Source organism: Chlorocebus sabaeus, chromosome 15, assembly GCF_047675955.1.
Source record: "Chlorocebus sabaeus isolate Y175 chromosome 15, mChlSab1.0.hap1, whole genome shotgun sequence".
In the NCBI taxonomy this organism is placed as follows: domain Eukaryota; kingdom Metazoa; phylum Chordata; class Mammalia; order Primates; family Cercopithecidae; genus Chlorocebus; species Chlorocebus sabaeus.
In genome coordinates this window covers 40,805,799-40,816,115 of record NC_132918.1, presented here as the reverse complement: position 1 = coordinate 40,816,115, position 10,317 = coordinate 40,805,799, and the positions used below count along the sequence as shown (strand labels likewise).

At 41.9% G+C, this 10,317-nt stretch overlaps 1 long non-coding RNA gene and 1 pseudogene across 2 annotated transcripts; both read left to right on the top strand.

The window, feature by feature from the left end:
- Positions 1-1,351: 1,351 nt before the first annotated feature.
- LOC140713541 (uncharacterized) lies at positions 1,352-3,097 on the top strand. Of its 2 annotated transcripts, none has more exons than XR_012095655.1 (3): positions 1,352-1,431; positions 1,763-1,826; positions 2,704-3,097. It is a non-coding gene; the product is annotated as an uncharacterized lncRNA (long non-coding RNA). The 2 variants fall into 2 exon arrangements; XR_012095654.1 differs by lacking the exon at positions 1,352-1,431 and adding an exon at positions 1,516-1,658.
- A 1,483-nt stretch (positions 3,098-4,580) lies between these two features.
- Positions 4,581-4,801, top strand: LOC119626122 (U2 spliceosomal RNA; annotated as a pseudogene).
- Positions 4,802-10,317: the final 5,516 nt, after the last annotated feature.

Sequence of the window (10,317 nt, the reverse complement as noted above, 5' to 3'; positions counted from 1 at the left end):
TAAGTAGAAGTGTGGAGACTTGATAAGGTTTAGAAGGAACCTAAAATAGCTATTAAAGGTAGAACCACCAGATCAGTGCAGCTGTCAGGGTTTGAAGGCACCCCTGCTTTTGGAGCTGGCAAAGACCTAAGGAATCCACCGCAAGGAGAGAAGGAGGAGGCATGGACACACACAGGTGATTTAGGAGCCTGAGGATACACCTCACTCCAAGGCAAGCTCTCCCACCCTCTGCCGCCAAGGAGAGTGCTGGCACATCTCTCTGGCAGTCTTCCACCTGAAAGAGCTAATCTGCCAGGCATCGCACACTCATCTTCCTGTGGGCTGCCAGGAAGAATCTAGGTCAGTGGGAGTTTACAGCTGTAGCAGCAGCCAGACCAGTCATGAACTACGGTGAGTCTACATCTCACCTGGTGGTCAGAGTGACAATGAGCACTCTTAAGAGAAACGGCTCTGATACCAAACCTGTTGCTATGCAAAAAGTAAACTCAGACCCTTTGACATCTGTAGTCCCTCTGCAAAATTGGAAACCTCACACACACACACACACACACACACACACACACACACACCCCTATCCCCAAGCTCTTATTAGCCCCCAACTCACTTTGCTCATCCACTTTGCAGAAAAGATTTAATGAATCCTTTAAGGCTATGTTGCCTCTCCCAGGGGTATTTACATAAAAGAGCCAATTAATAAAACCATTATTTTATATGGGAAATTGGCAAATCAAGTGGAGGAGGCATTTAAGGCCTAGTAGATCCCTCACCTAGCCATAGATAATACAAGAAGTGTGGTAGATAACTACTGTACCTACTCAACATGCAGGGCATAGGAACAGCATGGAGACTGGCATGGAGGAGAGCTGAATTCTCAGAGGGCTGCCGCCAACTCAATAGTGAGGGGCTCAGACCCTTCACCTCTGTGGGTGTCAGTGTGCTTCTCTGTAGAATGAAGGGTAGGAAGAAGAACCGGTCCACACCACTCCTTCCACCACCTCCTCTCCTCATCCCTCTTCCTTCTCTTTCACTGTTGGGGCAGCTGTGTGGATATCAGAGTTCAGCTGTACAAGCCAGAGTGGGAGGTTTTGGCTGATTGCCAGTTTTCTTCAGAATTTCTCTAGAGGTTGAGTTAGGGAGCAGCAAGCTGGTGGCAAGGGGGAACCAGTGTTTGTTGTGCTTTCCATAAAATGAGATCCATCTCTTCTAAGCCACCCTTTTCTCCGGTACTGACTAGCTGATCTCCAAGATACCTAATAGTCTAGTTTCAGGATTAACCCTGTGGTCTGATCCACTGGCTACTCCAGATGGACCTGTCTCCAGGCTCTTCTGTGCATTTGGCCTTCCCTCTGCACAGAAATGCACCAGGGAAAGGACATAACTAAACCGGTTGTATCAGAGCAGCCTGCCTGAGAGAGATCAAGCAGGGCACAGGTAAAAATGTTAATAAAAATTAAAAATAGAACCTGTAGAACAGGTATTGCTCTTTCTCAGTTGGCGAAGGCCTGCTGCCAATATCAGAGTGATCCCTACCAATGTGATGAGTGTGGGGAAGGCCACAGAAAGGACTGGCGAATGCTGGTGTGATGTGTGTTGCTTTAACGTTTCTGAAATCCCATTCTTAGTCTGCACACCTTGTCCAAGGCTCCGATGTTATCCAAGTGATTCATCATTTAATGCTGTTGGCTTCAACATGGATTTAATGGTAATTAAACCAAGCGCACACCATGTGGAGATCTATTCACTTGAAGGTCCTTCAGTTCAGGTCACCAGGTATGCCCCAGGGCTCCTGCCACAGCTAATCCTGTGCTAGGTGCTGAGGATACATGGTGAGTTCCTTCCCTCCCCTCAGGGGCAGGTGTCTGGATGGGTAACTTTAATATGATGTCGGATACAGAGAGGGCCAAAGGAGCATGAAGGAAGGCCCTTGACCTCCCAGGTGGTGAGCTGGAGACCTCAGGGAGATAGAGTGAGGTGCAATTTGCAGGATGAAAGAAGTTACCCAGGTGAGCGGGAGGAAGGGAATGGCATTCCCAGTAGAGGGAGCTCTCTTTTTGTATATTGTGGACAGGAAGGAGGTGGGAGGTGGGAGGTGGGAAGAAGGTGGTCAGAAGGAAGAAAAGGGATTGCATTCTGTCTCTTTTCTACCCATCTGCACTCTTATTCCTGCAGAAATAGAAAGAGAAGATCCACATCTAGGGATGGTTTTTATCAGCTTAAAGGAGGTAGAATGAATTTGGAGTACTGTTTCTAATAGCAACAAAACAAACAACTCAGAAAACCCAATCCGCAAACAACCTGAATGTCTATCCATAGGAAAATGCTTACACAAACCCAGTACATTCATATATATTATGGAATAATATGTAGTTTTAAAAAAAGATAGCTCTATATGTACAGAGAGACATCCAAGAAATATTAGTAAATAAAAAAGCAAGTCATAGGAAAATATATACAGTGTATATGTTCCCATTTATGTAAAGAAATATGTGCATCTTACTTGTGGTGATGTATTTTTGTGCATCTACATACATGCACATATAAACACATAGGAAAAAGTCTGGAAAGATTCTTAACTTCTGGGGAGGGAAGTGGGATTGGAGGATGGCAAAGAAGGACTTTCACTTTCTGCTCAATTCGCTTCCATATTGTTTATATTTTTACCTGAGCATGTATTACTGAGGTAATTTTTTTTTTTTTTTTTAGGCGGGGAGAAAGCAATTGAATAGAAACACAAAGCTCTTCAAAGGACACCTATAAAGTCATCTTTGTTTTATTCATTCTTCTCATGTTTCTGCATTAGGGCATTCTCCTAAATTGGGGAGAAACCAAAATGCCCAAAAGTTAAATTCTGCAACTGTCATCATGCAAAATGCCAAATAAGAGAACAAAAGTGAGTTGGATTCTATATTGTTAGGAAGGGATGGTTAATTTGATTGACTCTCAGGAGCTATTTTTCTAGCATTAAGTAATTCTAGGGAGCCCTTTTGTGATCATCTCTGAGTAAATAAAGAAGTCAAATTGTAATCAAATAAATAATGAATCAACTTTAATTCTCTTATAGAGAATATAAGCTAAATTACAATGTGGATTTAAATTGTAATATGTAAGAAGCACATTATCCCAATGGCAGTATTTTCTAAAATATCTCTTCTTTTTTTTTTTTTTTTTTTTTGAGACGGACTTTTGCTCTTGTCACCCAGGCTGGCGTGCAATGGCTCAATCTCAGCTCACTGCAACCTCCACCCAGGTTCAAGTGATTCTCCTGCCTCAGCCTCCCACGTAGCTGAGATTACAGGCGCCTGCTACCATACCCAGCTAATTTTTGTATTTTGAGTAGAGATGAGGTTTCACCATATTGGCCAGACTGGTCTCAAACTCCTGACCTCAGGTGATCCACCTGCCTGGGCCTCCCAAAGTGCTGGGATTACAGCCATAAGCCACCACACCCGGCCTAAAATGGCTCTGCTTACCTAACTTCCACCTCCAAGCACACACGCCTCTCACACATCCGTGATTTTGTTATCTAGTACAAAGCCAGCAACAAAGCAGAACATCTAGCACCAACAAATGTTTAGATGATACACTGTTAGAGCAGCTCCCACCAACAACAGATGGGCTTAGGGGTCATTTCGCTCTTTAACGTCTCCCCTACTGAAGCCTGCAGAAAATTTCTAAGGTTATCTGGTGCTAGTGAGAGCTGAGCTCAACCCCACTAGACCACAGAGTCCCAGATCATATGTCCCAGATTCAACCTCTGGTTCATGTCAGACCTAGCAAGAGTTTGGGGCCGCCTTAACTTTTCAACTTGCCAGGGATAGAAAATGTGGATGGCCTTTCCCACTGTTTATGTGGGTCAGGTCGCTTAACCTGGGTAGTCTCCTATTTCCTCACATCCACAGGGGCGTTCAGTTTCTAGACCAGAGAATATATTTAAAACCCATGTTACCCTTGAGGAAAAAGCTCTAATAGTAAAGAAGATCCTCTTTTTGAAGAGAAGGGCAAGGCAGTCTCACACCAAAACAAAGCAATCCACATAAGACCCTTTTCTTTTGCCTCAGGAATTCTTTCCTTTTTTTTTTTTTTTGAGATAGAGTCTCGCTCTATCTCTCAGGCTAGAGTGCAGTGGCACGATCTCGGCTCCCTGCAACCTCCGCCTCCTGGGTTCAAGCAATTCTCCTACCTCAGCCTCCCAAGTGGCTGGGATTACAGGTGCCACCATGCCCAGCTAATTTTTGTTTTTGTTTTTGTTTTTGTTTTTTAGTGGAGATGGGGTTTCGCCATGTTGCCTGGGTCAGTTTCGAACTCCTGAGCTCAAGCAATCCACCTGCCTCGGCCACCCAAAGTGTTGGGATTACACTGTGCCCAGCCACCTCAGGAATTCTCCAAGTGGAGAATTAGTGGTAGGAATGTTACACCTGATCGCTCACAGGTCTCCACATTCAAATTTGTCCAAGGCTTGTTACTGGGATCCCTGGACATAATCTAAAGGGTTCACAGACTAGTTGGATTGGGGGAGGAATCACTATTTCCACTAACCTCTCTCTGAAATTTATCAAGTTTTCTATTTTAAATAAGGTAACATTGCTTCTCGGTCTTTTGGCTAAGATCAAGTGTAGTATCTGTTTCTATCAGTTAAATATGGTAACAAACTACAGTAGTCTTATTGGTACTTGTGGCTTAGTCACCAATAGAAATCAAGATAACTTCATATAACATTGTAGTTACCCCAGATATCTCAATATATTTGCCCTGATAGCTATTGCAAAATTATGGAAGTTACTTAACTTGCCATTAGATCTTTTTGTACAATATTTAATAAATAATAACAAATAAAAATCTTTATCATAGATTCAAAAAAATTTTTTAATAACTGTATTTCAGTATACCCAGATGCATTTTTAGCCCAATGTATTTTCTTTTTATAACCCGATTTTCTTTTACTGTTTTATATAAAGACAGTATTCTGAGCAAGATGCATAAACCTCACCAGTCTGCCAAAGGAATACATGTCCAATAAAGATTAAGAACCTCAACTCTAAGTGAGGTTAGAATGGAGTTTGCAAATGTTGCTCAGGGTCTGTGTCAATGTCACTTTATTTAAACATTCCTGAGATTCAGCCTCCAGCTCACTGAGCTCCTCCTAACCAAATATGTGAAGGAAGAAGCTGCATCTGTATAAACATCATCCAGCTAAAGTGTCAGATTTCCTTCTCTTCTTCACAGTTGTTTGAAGCCAACAGTTAAATGCATTAGAAGGATCAAATATCCTGTGTGGCTGGAAGAAGAGAAAAGAACTTTGGAATTATAACCCAAGCATTTGGTTTAACTCTGCTACCCTGTTTTCTTTGTTTGAATGAAGTGCAACCAGTAAGAGCTCAAAAAATGAAAGAATAAGTCATAAACCTGTAAGTTACTGGTTTAATTTTCTCAGTAGGGCATTAGGGCATCACCTAATAGCTGCTTAACAGCTTGATAATGAGAGTCATGGCTTCTGATCAGTGCCTAGACATGGCGTGACGAATGCATTTCACTGTGATCTGATCCAGTTACCACTGTGTTGGGAAGGGCTCTGAGGCCATCTCCAGGTCTAAGAAGGGGAAAGGTGCTGTGGTAGATCACTGATGTCTGCTATGGTAAAGGGATGGAGCTGTGTGCATGCCCCATAATTACCCAGAGTTCCAGCCCTAACTGGTGCCAGTGGCCACGTTACTCGAAACCCAGGCAGAAATATATTCCTGAACGTTCCTTCCGTATCTCCACTCTGTGCTGAATAGAAAGGGTAACCTCAGTTCCTGTAACTGTTTTGCCAACTAACTGCATTATATTGATGAACAAGGAGCATGAAACACAAGATATTGTATAAAACTATCTGGAATGCAAAAACATTATAGCACAATTGATGAGAGAGAATTTACTAAAAAATTAATAAATTGACCAAAGAAATGGGATTCCTATGCTTCTTCCTATTTATTAGTATTACAAAGTTTGACCTCATGACTTCTGCTTGGAAATACTCAAATTCCCAAATCCAGTGCTTACTGACTCAGTTTCCCTGGCTGTTTCTTTTGTAGGCCCTTATTGGCTGGGGGCAGGGGGAGGTGGTGTTAATGCTACCTCGAACATACAGAGGACTTTCCAAAACACTGTCTCCTGTGATGCCACCCAGCAGGCAGGAGACGCTCCATTGTAATAATTATTTCCATTCTGCAGATAAAGAGACTGGGCTCCAGGAATTGACTTTCCCAGAATCCCATTGTCACTTCAGGGCTCTCAAGATGTTGCCTTCCGGAGTTCTGCTTGCTTGTATCAGGTTCTCCTAAAGAAAGAAAGCCATTAAACAAGAAAACAAACCAACATTCTGTAATGGATTAAAAATATGCTGTCATTCACCTATTACCTCTTCTACGTTGGCCAGGATGGAGGTGACATTCCTGGTTTTCTTATCTTTCCTTTTGTTTTAGCAGAATTTAAGGAATATGCTTAACCATTTGTACTTTGTTCTACTGCCAGTCCAATCAATTTCAAAAATATGGATTCCCAAGCCAAGCTTCTAACTACAGCTCACCAGGTATCCTAGTTGGACTGATTTTGCTTTTGTTTTGAGAAATTATGAAATAGGCAAGTTGTCTTACATGTAAGTATTGAGCATTTGGGAAAAGCTGTTATTTGCCTTCAGCTAAAATATGCAAGAAAAGGAGATGGATGGGTTTGGGGGCTTGCCTTAAACTAAACTAATCAAGATGGTAATTCCTGAGTAATTCATGGTTCCTAGTGTTCTTGTTAGATCAGTGGGTGGGATTCTTGGCCTCATATTTTGCCCCAGCTGCTAGTCCAATTCTCTGATCTCTGTTCACCCACACCATAGCCCTGGACTCTGGCCGCAAGAGTAGAAACATTCTGTTGTTTCCTCTAATCTTGTAAATTCATTTGTGCGTCAACTATGTGCCAGTAATCCTAAAGAAACTTACAGCCAAGTTAAAGACCGACAAGTTAAAGGGCACTTTTATTTTAAAAAAGAACTCTACAGAGTGCATGTTTGTGAACCCTGGTCTTTGGAATTCAGGGGAAATTTTCTGGAAGAAGGGACATTTAAACTAAGGCCTTAAAGAAGAGTAGGAGAAGGAAAGGGGAAGGAGTGAAAGAAGGCATTCGAGGCAGAAGAAAATGTGTGCAAAAGGTAAGTAGACAAAAGAGTGAATTCAAGTTTAGAGCAGAGAATGTAAGAGATGGTATAGAGGTAGGGAGAGGTAGGAAGAATATGGCTGGGAATGTAAACAAGAGCCAAATCATAAACAACCTAACATGTGAACTAACATTTTGGGGCCACATCCAGAGAGCAATAGGTAGTCACTTTGTTATTAATTTGATCACAATTGCTTTGACTGCTCTGTGGAGAATGGACTTAAGAGGAGCAATATTGCAAGCAGGGAGGCCCACTTCAATCCACGGGAAGCTTTCTGGAAGCCTAAAATATAATGGAGAGAGTAGATATGGAGGAAAAAAAGAATTCCAGAATCACCAGGTCAGCATTCCAGTGTAGCAGGTAATTATTTCTAGGTCCTCTTCATTGGATTATCATTTGATGTTTCTGGTTTTCAGCTGTTTCACTTACCCCGGAGTTGTAGGGACTGAGCATAAATGAGCTCCACTCTTAGAAAGAACAATGGTTGACTAAGCATGGAGAAGGGTTCATTTTAGGTCTCAAGTCCAGTTAGCAAGTACCAAGGTTTGTACATATGTTTCATTATAGACACCAATTCTGATGATCAGGGCTGAGATAGATGTAGGAAGTTTATTTTAGGATGCACAGGGAAGTAAGGAAGCAGAGGAAGCCATCTTAACACTGGCCAAGCCAAGCTTCATAGAGCACTGAAATGTCTCTAAAGGCATCACAGTAACCCCAGCAACTCAAGAGAAGTCTGGCAGCCAGCATTTCTCTGCCTCTGCTTTTGTGCCAACATCTCAACTACCAACTCCCTTGACACCTCATAGCTTTTACTGCCTCATGGCTTCTGCTTACCACCATGTGTGTGTGCACTGTTCAGTTTTAGTCTCTACTGTCTCTATTGCTGTAGGAGGGTTTTCCCATACCTTGACACCCTGAGCCCCAACCCAAAGACCTGAAATCATCTTCCCTGATAGCTCAAGGCAGAAAACTCCTTGGGAGAATCGTTATTGGTTTTGTTTGGGTTATTCACCTATCCCTGCTCTAATCACTGAGGCCAGGAGGCTGAGGATACATGTGTAGCTAGCAATTTGGGGATCCCATCTCAACCACATGTCATGGGGAGGAGTTCTCCACCAGCAACCTGTGGTGATCCACTAGCAACCTGTGGTGATCCACTAGCAACCTCTGGCAACTTTTCTGAGAAGAAAAAAAGTTGTCATTGGCAGGCATTTTGGGCTTCATGGCTTGTCCCGAAGGTAACATTTTTCTAAATATAGGTAACTACATTAACAACTTCAAGTTTTAACTTTCTCTGCTGGAAAATAAGTTTGTCAGAATGTTAGTTTTAAAATAAATCTTACATCTGTGGAACTTTCATAAGACTTTGTGCAGAAAGGAATAAAACAAAGACAATTATTACACGCTATCTTTTTCTCTATCAAGAGTCTTTTAGAAAAACATAGATACCAGTTATGTTCCTTTGGTTGCAAGCAACAGAAATCAACACTGGCAAATCTAAGCAAAGGAGAATATTGAAAGAGTCAGTCACTGGAACATCTGTGGTCTATGAAGCAGGAATCATAGAACTGACTGACTTTAAGCAGGAATAGCATGTCAGAGCATACCTTGAGAAGGAAAGAGCTCCGGATGCATACAGGTGGTAGAATTATAAAGAAAAGCAAAAAAATCATCCTCACAACAGTCAGGATAATGGTCACCTTAAGAGTGAAGGCAGAATTAGCTGTATAATTTGTGGGACTCAGAACAAACTTAAAATGCAGGGCCACTTGCTCAAAAATTATAAAAAATTTCAAGAAGGCAACTGCAGATGTTAAACCAAGCACGGGACCCTTCTGAGCATGGAGCCCTGTATGATTGCAGGGTCCAAAACCCTTGAAGCTGTCCCTGAGGGAAGAAGATGGTTTTGACTGGTGAAGAGCATACAGAAGACTTTGGTGGATTAATAAACTGGACAATGCTGCTACATAGGCGTTTGCTTTCGGTTATTTGCAAATCTTTCATGTCGCTTTTGCATTTTTCTTTGTGTTATATTTCACAATTTAAAAAAACTAACTGTATCTTCTGTCCTTGTGTCAACCATACAACATTCAATATTCCAAGGAATCTGAGTGGCAAAGTTTAGGTCAAGTACCCTTGTCCTGGCTGTGCAGAGGATAATACTACTACTAATAACAACAAAAATGAGAAGGCAAACAAGAACAGGATGAAGAAGAAGAACAAGTAGAAGAGCTAATACTAGCAGTTGCCACATGTTTTATGTGTTATTTCTAAATTAACTGATCAAATATACTCATAACAACCATATGAAACAGAAACTTTTCCCTTCAGCTTTTGAAGTGGGAAATGGGTAGTGTACTTCAATTTTTTGACTGCTGAGAGCTCTCGCCATGAGAGGAGACCATGCTCTAACAGGAAGCAGGGCTTACTGGGATTGTGAGTAGCCATGAAATAACAAATGTTTACTACACAGAGGATCAGAGGACTTCACTACAATCTTCCTTCTTTTTTTTTTTTTGGAGACAGAATCTTGCTTTGTTGCCCAGGCTGGAGTACAGTGGCATGATTTCAGCTCACAGCAACCTCTGCCTCCTAGGTTCAAGTGATTCTCTTGCTTCAGCCTCCCAAGTAGCTGGGACTACAGGCATGCACCACTATACCCACCTAATTTCTGTATTTTTAAAATAGAGACAGAGTTTTGCCATGTTGGTCAGCCTGGTCTTAAACTCCTGACCTCAAGTGATCCACCCACCTCAGCTTCTGAACGTGCTGGGATTACAGGCGCGAGCCACCATGCCCGGCCTATTCCTTCTTATATGTAATAATCATTTGTTGATTTTCAAAGTTTAATGCCGTAAGCTAGGTAATACATAAGAGAGACAAAATTAAACAAGACAGTGACCTCCCAGGTACTATGTCACTTAAAAAAAAAAAACTATGTCACTTAAGAAAAAAAGGGAAAAAGAGGGACTACACCCCTTAAGGAAAGTTCACCTACAAAGAAACAATACATGAAGTGCTTAGTAACTGAAGAAGATGAGTCTAGGACATGTCCAGGGCCATCATGATTACATCACACATCACATTCTCAAGGTAGCTTCAGTCCCTGCAAAGATAGACTCAGAAAACTA